The 12,686-nt window shown below is 38.1% G+C and overlaps 1 pseudogene; it reads right to left on the reverse strand.

Moving 5' to 3' along the window:
* Positions 1–11,668: 11,668 nt before the first annotated feature.
* Positions 11,669–12,312, reverse strand: LOC104852262 (annotated as a pseudogene).
* Positions 12,313–12,686: the final 374 nt, after the last annotated feature.

The following is a 12,686-nucleotide window of genomic DNA, read 5'->3' on the forward strand; positions in this document are numbered from 1 at the left end:
GGCCTAACATGAGTTTCCCTACCCTCAGGGTTGAACTCCACTCAGTTCTATTACAGGTTTCCCCTGCCCTTTCTTTAAAGATGTTCAAAGTTGGGAGCTCAGAAAACTATGCTTCATGAGAACCTATGCCTCTGCAGAGTTGGTCTAAGGAGTGGCCCAATCAGTAGGTTTGAGAACGGGGGGGGAGGCCATGGGGGTGTTTCAAGGGCGCCTGCGTGGCTACCTTCCTTACTGGGTCTGTTGTCGTGCAGTCCAGGAGGTTGTGGACCCACCGGGTGTTCTCAGGCAGGCAGGCAGCTGAAGAGACCCCCTCCGGGGTCTTTGGGTCCTTGCTGGGTCTGTGTCTTGCAGTCCGGCAGGTCGCACACCCGCCGGGTGATCTCAGGCAGGCAGGCAGCTGAAGAGACCCCCTCAGGGGTCTTTGAGTCCTTGCTGGATCTGTGTCGCACAGTCCGGGAGGTTGCGCACCCGCCAGGTGATCTCAGGCAGGCGGCCAGCTGAAGAGACATCCTCCGGGGTCTTTGGGTCCTTGCTGGGTCTGTGTTGCACAGTCTGGGAGGTTGCGCACCTGCTGGGTGATCTCAGGCAGGCAGGCAGCTGAAGAGCTCTATTTTTCTTGAGACTTTTATGCTCACTTATAAAGTGGCAGTAATACCAACTTTAAAGAATGTCCTAAAAATAAAGTGATATGACCAGTGCTCTGCACTTGGCATCCAAACTGGTCAACAAATGTTTAGAATGATGATTATTACTCTTTGATTATTGATGTTTGTATTGATGTCATTTTTTTATTCCCAAAGTCAGACAGTTATCAGTCATGACAGGCTTACTTCAGAGAGCTGCAAGAGCTTCAGGGTTCCTTCTTTCCCTGACTAGAAACCATCCTGTATCTCCATCAACAAATTAAATCCTTCCACAGACTACTAAATGAACAAGTACTGTGCTTGACAGTAGGAGATTGTCTGGTGAGACTTCTGAGTCTGCACTGGGCTTAAGGGAAAGACTCAATCACTCATTCTGTCTCTTTAGTTTACAAAGCAAGAGTTGAACCTGTCTCCAAGTGGACAATCATCTTAAAGAGGGAGTAGGTGGTTGCTCCCTACTATCCAGAATGCCATCTACAAAAGTGAGCTGTGTGAAAGCAATAAGGATGCCACTTATGTTTTTACGTGAGTCAGTGTCCCACAGCTCTCTATGTGATGATGTCTTTATAAAATGGACCTCGATAGTAGGTTTTTTGTTTGGTGTGGATATTCTGCCTCAAGAAAAAGTTTACCCTTTAAATTGTTTAATCATTGCACACTTTATAAGTATTTAATTATGAGACTATATCCTATGGCCTGAGTAGTGAAAGGATCCCTTGCTCATAAATTTTAGTTTAGTTACATCTGTCCTTGGTCAGAATTAACATCATGAGTGATCTTATAGACTTTATGTTGTCATACATTTTTAAGTGAAATGACTAAGGAATATTTTCAAATATCCAATTCAGTTCTTCAAATTATCCTAAGCAAAACTTTTATTATTATAGTAGAGTTCCTTCACAGAATGGCTCAAAGGACTCCTAGTTGCATCACATTGATCCTGGAATAGACTTTTGTTCATGCTGGTTTATATTTATGTCAGAACTTTGTAGATAGGGTCCTTACCTGAAATGTCACCACCTCACCTCATTATACCTTGAGAAAATGGACAAGTGGAAGGGGAAAAAATGAAAAGGTATGTCTACATTGGTTTCCCAAAGTCTTGTCACTCAACATTCTTGTTTCCATGAATGGAATCAGTTCAGTCAAATTACACTAGAGTCATATTTTATCACTTCTTGTGATCACATTCACTAGATGAAATGTGGATTTATATAATCAAGAGTAGTATACTGTTTTGATATGGCATGTGCATGTGTGTGTGTGCGTGTGTGTGTATGTGTGTGTGTGTGTGTGTGTGTGTGTGTGTGTATTTTAAAAAACTCTATTCTCTCAGACCAAATTGGGCTTTGCCCCTAGGAGCAGGTGACTGAGTTTGAGCCATGCCTGCCTGAGAGAGCAGAATGGACAGTGTGAGGTGTTTTCCCAAGGTGGCAGGATGATCATACAACCATTAAAGGAGACTCCTCTAGAGCCAACTGGCCTTGCATATGAAGCTCTACCCTCTGCCAAGTAGGGTCATTTTCTTTAGGGTCATTAAGAAAATGAAACAGAAATTCTGACCTGACCTCCACAAGTACTTAAGCACCATCACCTGTTATTTCATCCTCAATGTAGAAGTGCAGCAGGATTTCTTGGTGACATGTTAAAAAGGAGATTCCCATGTCACCTCAGATATAGCAACTTAAAGGAGGACCTAGAAATTTGCAATTTTAGTAACATCCAGAGTGTTTTTGAAGTGTGCAACAGATGAACTTTTGGAGGCATCAGCCTATCAAAGCAGTACTCAAGCCAGAGCACGCATCAGAACCACTTGACTGGTTTGTTACAACTCATTGCTGGGTTCACCACTTGGCAGCACTCATTGAGATCTGCAGTATGGCCCAGGGATTTGAACACCTACCATGTTCCCAGGTGCTGCTGCTGCCGCTGCCACTGCCAGGCCTCACACTTTGAGAACTAGAGCCTAGTAAAACATGGGAAGTATACATTTTTTTAAAAAAAAGAAATGTTGGCTAACTTCCACCTATGAGAGAGAAATGCAGTGTTTCTCTTTCTCAGTCTTTATTTCACGTGACAAAATGACCTCCAGTTTCATTCATTTTTCTGCAAATGACAGGTATCATTGTTATTTATGATTAATATTCCATTGTGTACCACATTTTCTTTATCTATTCGTCCTCTGGCAGGCATCAGGGTTGATTTAATATTTTTTTAAATGTCAATGGGAATATATAATAGAGATTACTACAGGCTGAGAGGGGATGGGAGATAGAGAGAAGTTAACTGATGGGGACAATAACACAGAACTAGTAAGTTCTAGTGGTTTATAGCACAGTGGGGGAAACAACAGGTTTCAGTGACCTATTATGCATTTTATGAATAATTAGAAGAGGGAAGCTTGAAATTTCCAAATGTGAAAGTAATTGTAAGGCGATGGGAATGTTAATTATTCTTATTTGATCAGTATATATTATATACATGTATTGAAATATCAAATTATACCACATAAATAAGCACAATTGTCACCTGCTAAACTTTTGAAAAACATTGAAGGAGACAGATATGACTATTCTGATTTTAACACCCCATAAATTTATACAATTAATTTAAAAAGTAAAATAGCCCAAAATGAAAACAAATAGGCATGTTAGCTAAGAAGACAAGGTAATATTTTTGAGGAAAGAAGAAAAGCAAGTGGATATTTGCTGTATTTCTAGGAGAAATACCATATTTACTTCCTAGTAATTATTTCTTAATATTTTTGACAGACAGTTGAGAAATGCAAAGGTTGAAACAGTTATGACTTTGTAAAAGATAATATAGCCAGGCAGAATATATTTTTAAAAATTCCTTTGTGATTTTATCCTCAAACATAAATTAGGGTATCTTTTGGCCCAGTATGAACCAACTCAGGCCAGACTTACCAACTTTTACCTTGTAGAAGACAATAGCACTTATGCCTCATATCTCTTGGGATCAGGGGATGTCTCTTCTGAGAAGATGACTGGGTTTTATTGTTCACAATTGCCTTTTCAGGGGCTGTGAATCTCCTCCAAAAGACAGCCATCACACAACTGGCAAATCAAGTCATAAGGCATTGCTTTCATTTGTTTATTTATTTGTTTACTTGTGAGTTCCCTTAAATTTTTACTGAGAACGACTGTATTTGCAGGGTATTATAAAAGGCACTAATCATAGAGTTCTGGAGTGAGTCCAGTATATCAAAACTGTGTATTGTGCTTTACACTTTCAAACTATCTTCTTGGATTGGTGTCTTTGGCTCTCTGAGTCTCAGTCATCCCTTTAATAGCAAACTTAGTGGGTGAGATGAAATTAAGTGACTTTCAAGATTCCTTTACCTTGTACATTCTCACATTTATAATTTTCCCCTCATAATGAGTCTCACCTTTGGGGTATGGAATGTAGGTATGGAAGGCAAGCATGATCAGTGTAGAAGTAGAAGTGGGAGGAAGAAGACTAAAAATTCAGAAACATACACTTGACGTCATTGGAGAACATTAGAATGTGACACCTAATTGCAAGGGAGGATGACAGGTATAGCTTTCCATGGAAAGTGTGGTCAGGGATGGCAGGATCTGAGCTGGAGAATGAGGAATGGAGAGGGGTGGATTAATAGAAAGTTAATGAGCAAATTCAGCAAGTGTGTGTCCTTGGAAGAAGGGCTATTCATGATTTCACAACTCATGCCTAGGCCAGAATCCTCTTTTCTGACCTGGTCACATCTTTAAATACTACAGGCTGGATGTGAAGTCTGCTTATGGATGAGGTTGCCAAATTCAGCAAATGAACATATAAGAAGCCCAGTGGAAATTTGAATTCCAGATCTCTGACGTATTTTTAAGAGTAGGGATGTTCCTAATATTGTGTGGGGTATACTTGGAAATTACATATTGTTGGTCTGAGATTAACATTTAACCCAATGTCCTGTATTTTATATGGAAACCCCATGCTTTGGGTGATCTCTCAGAACCTGTTTATAGACAGCAAGGAGACAACAGCTCCATCTGTTATATTTTGGTTATTTTTTCATGATCCATGGCTTACTCAGAATGCCTGAATAGAATTTTATCTCACCACTGAGGACAAAACCAGCTTCCCTTCCTCTGCTATGTACCTTTTTCTCAGTCCAGAGCTGAAAGCAGAATACCCCTTTGAGTCTTTTTCTGCTGTAAACCTGCTTGTCTTCAGGACTGACACACAGTGGTATGAAAGCATTGGATTCCTATAGATCTTCCTTCCTCATGGTGTGGAGTTTCTAAGACACATATGAAAATCTCTTACTTTAAACTTATTTCCATTACTCTGGATCTCAATGGTGTAAAACTAGGAGGAAGAGCAAGAATAGTCAAGAGGAGGGACTTTCTGAAGCCATGGGTGGGGGCTGACCAAGCTGTCTGGTTTTAGTTAACTTATTTCTTTTCTTGAACAATCTTTGGGTTTTTTGTTCTTCTAACCCTGCCAATCAAGACTTTGGATCAGTATGTGTGCACACGTGTTGTGTGTGTGTTTGTGTGTATGTATGCATCTTTGTTTCCTTAATCTCCATGTGTGCTTGCCTTTGTCTTTGTTTCCAGGTCCTTTAGCTCATAACCAGGATGTAGTTTGCTTTGGCTATTAGATAACTGTATCTAGAGATATCTGTAGTCGAGTCTGATTCAATGGTGTCCAGAGGATCAGAAACAATAAAACATACAGAGAGAAATATGAGATTTATTATAAAAATTGCCTCATGTGCTTATGAAAACTAAGAAATCCTACAATATTTCATTGATAAACCGGATGCTCAGGAAAGCCATTGATGTAAATTAGTCTGAACCTGCCTGAAGGCCCAGGAACTAGGGGAGCTGCTGGTGTAACTCTCACTCTGAGATTGAAGAATCAAGAACCAGGGCTCCAATATCTGAGAACAGTAAAGGATGTATGTATCAACTCAAGAAATGAGAGCAGAGCTCTGGAAAAGCAGCAAATTGGAGCTAGCAGCACTCAGGTTGCTCAGAGGTCACTCATCAGAATCTGCCGTACTTAGAAATGGGAATGAAAGAAAAAAACCAGGTATGGAAAGACAACTTAAAAAAAGAACCACATCCTGTATCAGTGGTGGCTAATGTAAAAGCAGAGTCATTTCTTAGCCCTGATACTATTTATAGCTCAGGTCCAGTGAACACACCATTTTGGGAAGATATTTCAATTCCACAGGAAAGAAGCTAAGAGTAGAGAGAGGCCCAGTGGGAGGGCAGTAGCTGGTAACTGTGATCCACAGAAGTGAACTGAACTCAAGTGATGGAAATCTTATCCCAGGCATTGGGGAGCTCTGCTCCGTCAGGCAGTGGAGAGCTGGGCCCAGGCAGGTTCAACTGCAACCCAGGCCAGGAAGCAACTCAGGCCCAGGAACTGGTTGGTCAGCTGAACTCAGGCAGCTATGATCTATGCCCAGCTGAGCACTCACTGCCAAATGCACATCCATCCTAGCTCCCTTCCCACTGGGAGACTGAACCCAGTGACAGAGAGTGACTCCTAAGTTTAGGGCAGCTAAGGGGGCTAAGAAAAAGGGCTTGAATCTCAAAAGATACTCAGAAACAGGCAGGGGTACACAGTGGCTGTGAGTGAAATGATTCAGGGCTACATAAAAGACATTTGAACAATGCCACATTGGGCACATTCCCATCAACAGGTTTTGTGTCCTCCCTCCCACTGTCCAGTTTTCCAAATGCCACAGAGCTTGATGCTCACACGGGATCCATTACACCAGCCACTAAAGAGTGATGAGCAAGGGGCCAAGGATCTAGCTCAGTTGTTCTGCCACCTGCCTCGCAAGCACAAGGTCCTGAGTTCCATCCCTGTTACCAAAAAAAAAAAAAAAAAAAAAAAAAAAAAAAAAAAAAAAGTGATGAACAAGGAGCCTAAGTGAGCATATTTTCATTGGCTCCTAGACTCTGCTTAGTTCCATGCACAGTTCCATGCTTAGTTCCCAGCTCCAGTTACCACTTACTTCTGGCGTGAATACATATTCTGTGAGAGGCAGGTCGGAGAGCTTGGTGAAGGCAAGGACAGCGGGAAATGATAGGGCTGGAGGGAGTTGTATGCCATGCCAAGCTGCCATGGACTAGAGGGACTAGACTCAAATAATTGCAGAGATTGCCATGGAGGGAAGGGGGCTGAGACTGAAGAGGTTTCCCTAGAAATCAATGCAGGACCAAGTGCTTGACCAGTCCTACTTCACTGCTTCTCCCAACCCGTGAAAACTTATGTTCATAAGACAGAGACAAAGCATCTGGCTAGTCATGCCTACAGGAACACAGCGGAAACCTAACAGAACCCAGAGAGGACTCTCTACTTTTGTTCTGTTTTTTATATTTTCTTCTTTCTTTTCTGTTTTTCATTTATAATTTTCTTCTATTATTTTACTTTTTTATCTTTGTTTTTCTTTTTAAGTATTTTTTTCTCTTTTTTCTTTCCTTGGTATTTTATTTGACTGTGTGTGTGTGTGTGTGTGTGTGTGTGTGTGTGTGTGTGTGTGCGTGCTGTTTGTTTAGGTGAAATGTACAATAAGAATTAATTAGTGCGCTAATTTAAGAAAACCTTTAATTGTCATATAAGGATAATTCCCACCAAAAAATTGTGTATGGCGGATCCAAGCACAAGCTTCTTATGAGTTTATTAACTGGTTTCAACCCTCCTATAGCTTCCCCCAATCCCCAATCATACTTTCCTCTCTCTCTCCTTTCTATACCTCACCCCCACAAAGAACCTCTCATACCCCCATTCCCTTCCATTCCAGATATAAAAGTATCATTCCAAAATTATGTTTCCTTACTTTTAGTTGTTGTTATCACTGTTTCCCTTTTCCCCTATTTCTGACATATTTTCTCCCCTTTTTCTTCCTAACTACATCCTTCACCTACTGCATACTTCTCATCAACACCAATCCATTGTCTTCCTGGACTAATGAAAGATGAAAAATGTGGAACTGTCGAAACAGGTTTTAAATTACATGACTAATACAGGGGTGGTTCTTGAGATGGTGACACAACGATAGAAGTTCTCTCCTTTGCAACACAATGATTGTGACTGATTCTATTATGTTGTTTAGGTTGAAGAGGGGTGTGAATATCAGAACAAAACCAAAAATGCAAGGACACATCACAGAAAAAATCTAACTAAAGAAATACCCATGGTCCTAACAGAATTTCTCTGCCCTAACTGATCTTCAACACACAGAGCAAAAGCAGTAGAAACACGAGAAAGCAAGATGCCTCCCAAAAGTCTTAACTTCCCAAAAGCTGACTGCATAGGCACTGAAGTAGAGGAAAATGCAGGCAAAGAACTAAAAAAAAAAAAAAAAAAATTGTGAAAATGTCTTAAGAGATAAAGGACAAAACATATAAGCAAATTTATAAGATATTTGTGAGTTCAAAGAGTATTTAGTTTAATAGGTAAACCCCTTAGAATTATAGGAATATAGTATGTTAGAAGATGACTCACATGTATGAAAATTTTAAGATACATCATATACAGGTACAAATTCCCAATGATGAATGTGATTATAATGTATACCTAAAATATACCAATAAAATTAATGAATAAAAAAGCTGAAAAAATTTATCCACTGAATTCATAGCAGAAAAATTCTATATTTAGGGAAGCAATTCAATATTCATGAATAAGGAACATATAAAATCCCAAATAGTCATGACCATCAAAGTATCTCTCCATGATACATCATAATCAAAATTCTACAGATTTATCAAAGAAAGGAGAATATTAAAGGCTCTCAGAGAAAAATAGCAAGTAACTCATGCATGTAAGCCTAACAGAATAAAAGAGCATTTCTTAGCATGAAATTTAAAAGCCAAAAAGTTTGGAACAAAGGAAAACAATTGTCAACCCTGATTTTTATATCCTACAAAATCAGCCTTCAAAGTTGACAGAAAAGCAAAGACTCTCCATGATAAAGAAATCTAAAAAGATACATAACCACAAAACCAGCATTGCAGAAAATAGTTAAGAGAATCCTGGACAGAGAGAGGGAGGCCACCAGGATCAAAGCACCTAAAGAAAAATATACAATTGGGAGAGTAGTTAAACAAAAAGAAAACAAAAGAATCAGCCCTGGATTCAGTAAATACCTTATAATAGAACTCTCAATCTCAATGGCCTTAACTTCCCAGTCAAAAGGCAAAGACTGGCAGATTAGATAAAAAATAAAAACAAAAACAAAACAAAAACAAATCCAACCATATGTTGCTTACAAGAGACACACATCCTCCAAAAGGAAGCAAATAGACTGAAAGCGAAAGGGTGAAAAATGATGTAACTGGGCTCAAAAGCAAGTAGGAATAGTTATCTTATTTTCAGGCACAAGCTTAAAATCAAAAGTAACCAGAAGGAACACAGATGGCCACTTCATACCAACAAAGGGAATAATTCATAACGAAGAGAATAATTTTAAACATATATGCACTGAATATTGGCACACCCAAATTCACCAAAGAAAAACTGCTGGACATAAAAGGAATAGAAAGACACCAATACAATCATACTGGGTGACTTCAACATCCTACTCTCACAATTTGGTCAACCAGGCAAAAATTAACAAAGAAATATTATATTTAAACCACAACAATGAACATTTTTCTCAGCAGCACACAGAACTTTTTCCACAATAGATCATATCTTATACCATAAAATATTCTTAAATAAAATAAAAGAATTAAAATAATCTCTTGCTTACTCTTGTATCACAGCAGAACAAAGCTAGAAATCAACAGCAAAGAAATCACAGAAACTACTCAAACACACAGAGATTAAATAGTGCATTACTGATAATCAATAGGTTGCAGAAAAACTCAGGAAATAAATTCAAAAGTTGATAGAATCAAATAATAGAACTACAACAGTGCTGGTCATGGTGGTGCACACCTGTAATCCCAGCACTTAGGAGGCTGAGGCAGAAGGATCACCACTAGTTTGAGGCCAGCCTGGGCTAGATAGTGAGTTCAAGTCCAACCTGGACTCTGTAGCAAGATTCTGTCTCAAAAAAAAAAAAAAGTGCGATATACTAAAACCTATGGGGAGCCATTAAAACAGTTATTTTTTTCTTGTGTGTGTACACATTTAGTATTATTATAATTAAGTAACTTCTATACTTTAAATTTTTTACATTAATTAATTATATTAGTACATGTTTGCAGTACATAATAATGTTTGCATTCCTTGTGTGGAGTCGGTACATTCACATAACACATCTTAATTCTTCTTTTCATTCCCTTTTCCTTCCCTTCATCCCCCTCCCTCCATTTCTTGATTCCTTTCCCATTTGAAAAAGATCTGTTTCTCTACTTCCTATTATTTATTTTTATTTTTGTCTTCATTTATAATTTGGGTTTCTCATAAGAGAAATCATGTGATATTTAAGCTTGTGGGTCTTATTTACTTTACTAAACATTATGGTATAAAGGCACATCCATTATCCTACAAATAATTCAAGTTTTTCTTTATGGCAAAGTAGTTTGTGTGCAAATGCCACATTTTCTTTACCTATTCATCTGTTAATTGAGATATAGACTGCTTCCCAGGCTGAACTGTTATGAGTTGTGCTACAATAAACACAGGTATGCATGGATCACAGTAATTTGATGTCTTTAACACTTTCAGGAAGATACCTAGAAGGGTAATAGTTGGGTCAAATGCTTTAGTTTTTTGAAGAATCTTGGTACTCATTTCTACAGTGGTTGTACTAGTTTAAATTCTTACCTACAATTGCCCTGCAGCCTCACCGGCATTTGTTATTTAATTTCGTGCTGATGGCCATTCTTTCTGGGTAGAATGGAATTCCATATTCAATTATTTGATCTTGACAAAGGGGCCAAAAACATGTATCAGAGAAGAGATAGTCTCTTTAATAAATGATATTGGGGAAAATGACTATCCATATGCAAAAGATTGAATCTAGACCCATGTCTGTCATCATGTACTAAACTAGAATCAAAGTGGACCAAAGAACTAAATGTTAAAACAGAAACACTTAACCTACTGGAAGATAAAATAGATAAAACTCTTGAGGTCAGGCCTAGGCAGACATCCTGAACAGAACTCCAGTTCCACAGGAAATAATACTAAGAATCAAGAAATGGGATCATATCAATTTAAAAGCTTCTAATTTAAAAGTTAAATTTAAAAGCAAAATAAACAATGAACAAAATGAAAAGACAACCTATAGAATGGAAATTTTTTTGCCAGTTATTCCTCAGAGAGAAGACTAACATCTAAAATATGTTAAGAACAAAAAAAAATTATAACCTCAAAATAAGAGATCCATTCAAAATATGGGCTATTGAAATGAATAGACACTTTACAGAAGTATAAATGGATATTAAATACATGAAGGAAAGTTCAATATGTTGGCCACTAGAGAAATACAACTTGTGTACTTTTGACATTTAAAATTGAGCATCGTTTGCCTTTCCAGTGAAAACAAAAAAGAATTTAAAAATAAATGAACAAAATTACAATAGAGAATATCAATTCCAAACAAGATCCTATGGATTCTGAAGATTCTCCCATCAAGTAGTAGGGATCAATTCCTCATTAACAGAGAATTTTTATTTTAAAATGTCATCTTAAACTGCAAAAATGTCCATTAAACATCACAATTAAACATGCCAAAGGAAAAACTATGTTGTGAAAATGCCCACTTAACCTATCCAAACAGCTCAAACCCACCCTTTGCTGGCCTTCTATATCTCCATTCTAAAAGATTTTGTTTTTTTTAAAACAAGAGGAAAGTAGGTGGATACATGTTGGTAAATGCTAATTGTCTATATTCACATGGAGACACTGGGCAATCTTTGATATTTTATTTATTTATTTATTGATCACTCAGACATTTATTTAAAGTAGGATGTCTGAAGACTAAATAATTCTTAAATTATGTTTCAGGCTTAATCAAGTTCATAAAAATATTTTGAGGACAGCTGCACTCACAGATTTCCACTATGTAATTACTTCTTTGCCCATTCTTCCCTTTCCTTTCTTTCCTGAATAACCTCTTTGAGATATGGTTCAATGTAGAATTTATCCTCTTCATATTTGGTCCACTGTTCTTTCAGCAAGATCTGATGGGTCAGGCTCAGATTCAAGCTCTCTTAATGTGAAATACCCTATCATTATAAAGATTCTCAGGAAGCCTTCTTTTACATCTTTGTTTTTATATATTGTATCATCATACATTAAGCCCATCTTATAAAGGGATCCTGCAGCATTGCAATACCATTTCCAAATACCATCCAGCCACCAGCCTGATGCTACAACAGCAGGCCTGCCCAAAATTTTGACCCAAGAGTCAAAAGAAAAAGGAGGAAAAAAGCTAGAAATCTATGCACTACTATGACAGCGGGGGGGGGGGGGGGCTAACACTCCAGCTTCTAGCAAGGTGAGGGAGCACAAAGTGTTTTCTTTTTTCCACAGAATATGGTGGTATTGATTCCAAGCAGTTTTTGTTGATAAAGAAAGGGATAAAATGGGTTTAGAACAGAAGATTGTAGAGATTCTTTTTCCATTGTATTTTTTTTCTCATTGAGTTTATTGGTACACTTTAGGTATACAGTACAGTTACATTCATTATTGGGATCTTGTACCTCTGCATGACAGGTCTTCCATTGTATTTTGATTGTTATCTCCCCACAAAATAAGTCAAGATCTATGGTGTTTGAGAAAAAAAACCTTAAGAACAGGGTTACTGAACACAAGAGGAAGGAAAAAGGCTGTAATGTGCTCCCTGAGACTAGAGAAAAAAAAATTTTTTTAAAGAAAAAAGTTTGGAGTCCATCAGTGTTCAATTAGTGATCTCCTTAATCCTCCTCTTATTCCTCCCTTTCATTGTCATCTTATTCATTTTCCTCCTTATCCCCTTCCTTGTCAAGACCTTCCAATTCTTCTCCTTTGTTGGCTTCTGCCTTTCCCCCTCTTCCTCTTCTTCCTTCTCATCTTTTCTTCCTCTTCTCCCTCTTCCTCCTCCTC

Source organism: Fukomys damarensis, unplaced genomic scaffold (assembly GCF_012274545.1).
Source record: "Fukomys damarensis isolate Sample0158 unplaced genomic scaffold, DMR_v1.0_HiC HiC_scaffold_2, whole genome shotgun sequence".
NCBI lineage: Eukaryota > Metazoa > Chordata > Mammalia > Rodentia > Bathyergidae > Fukomys > Fukomys damarensis.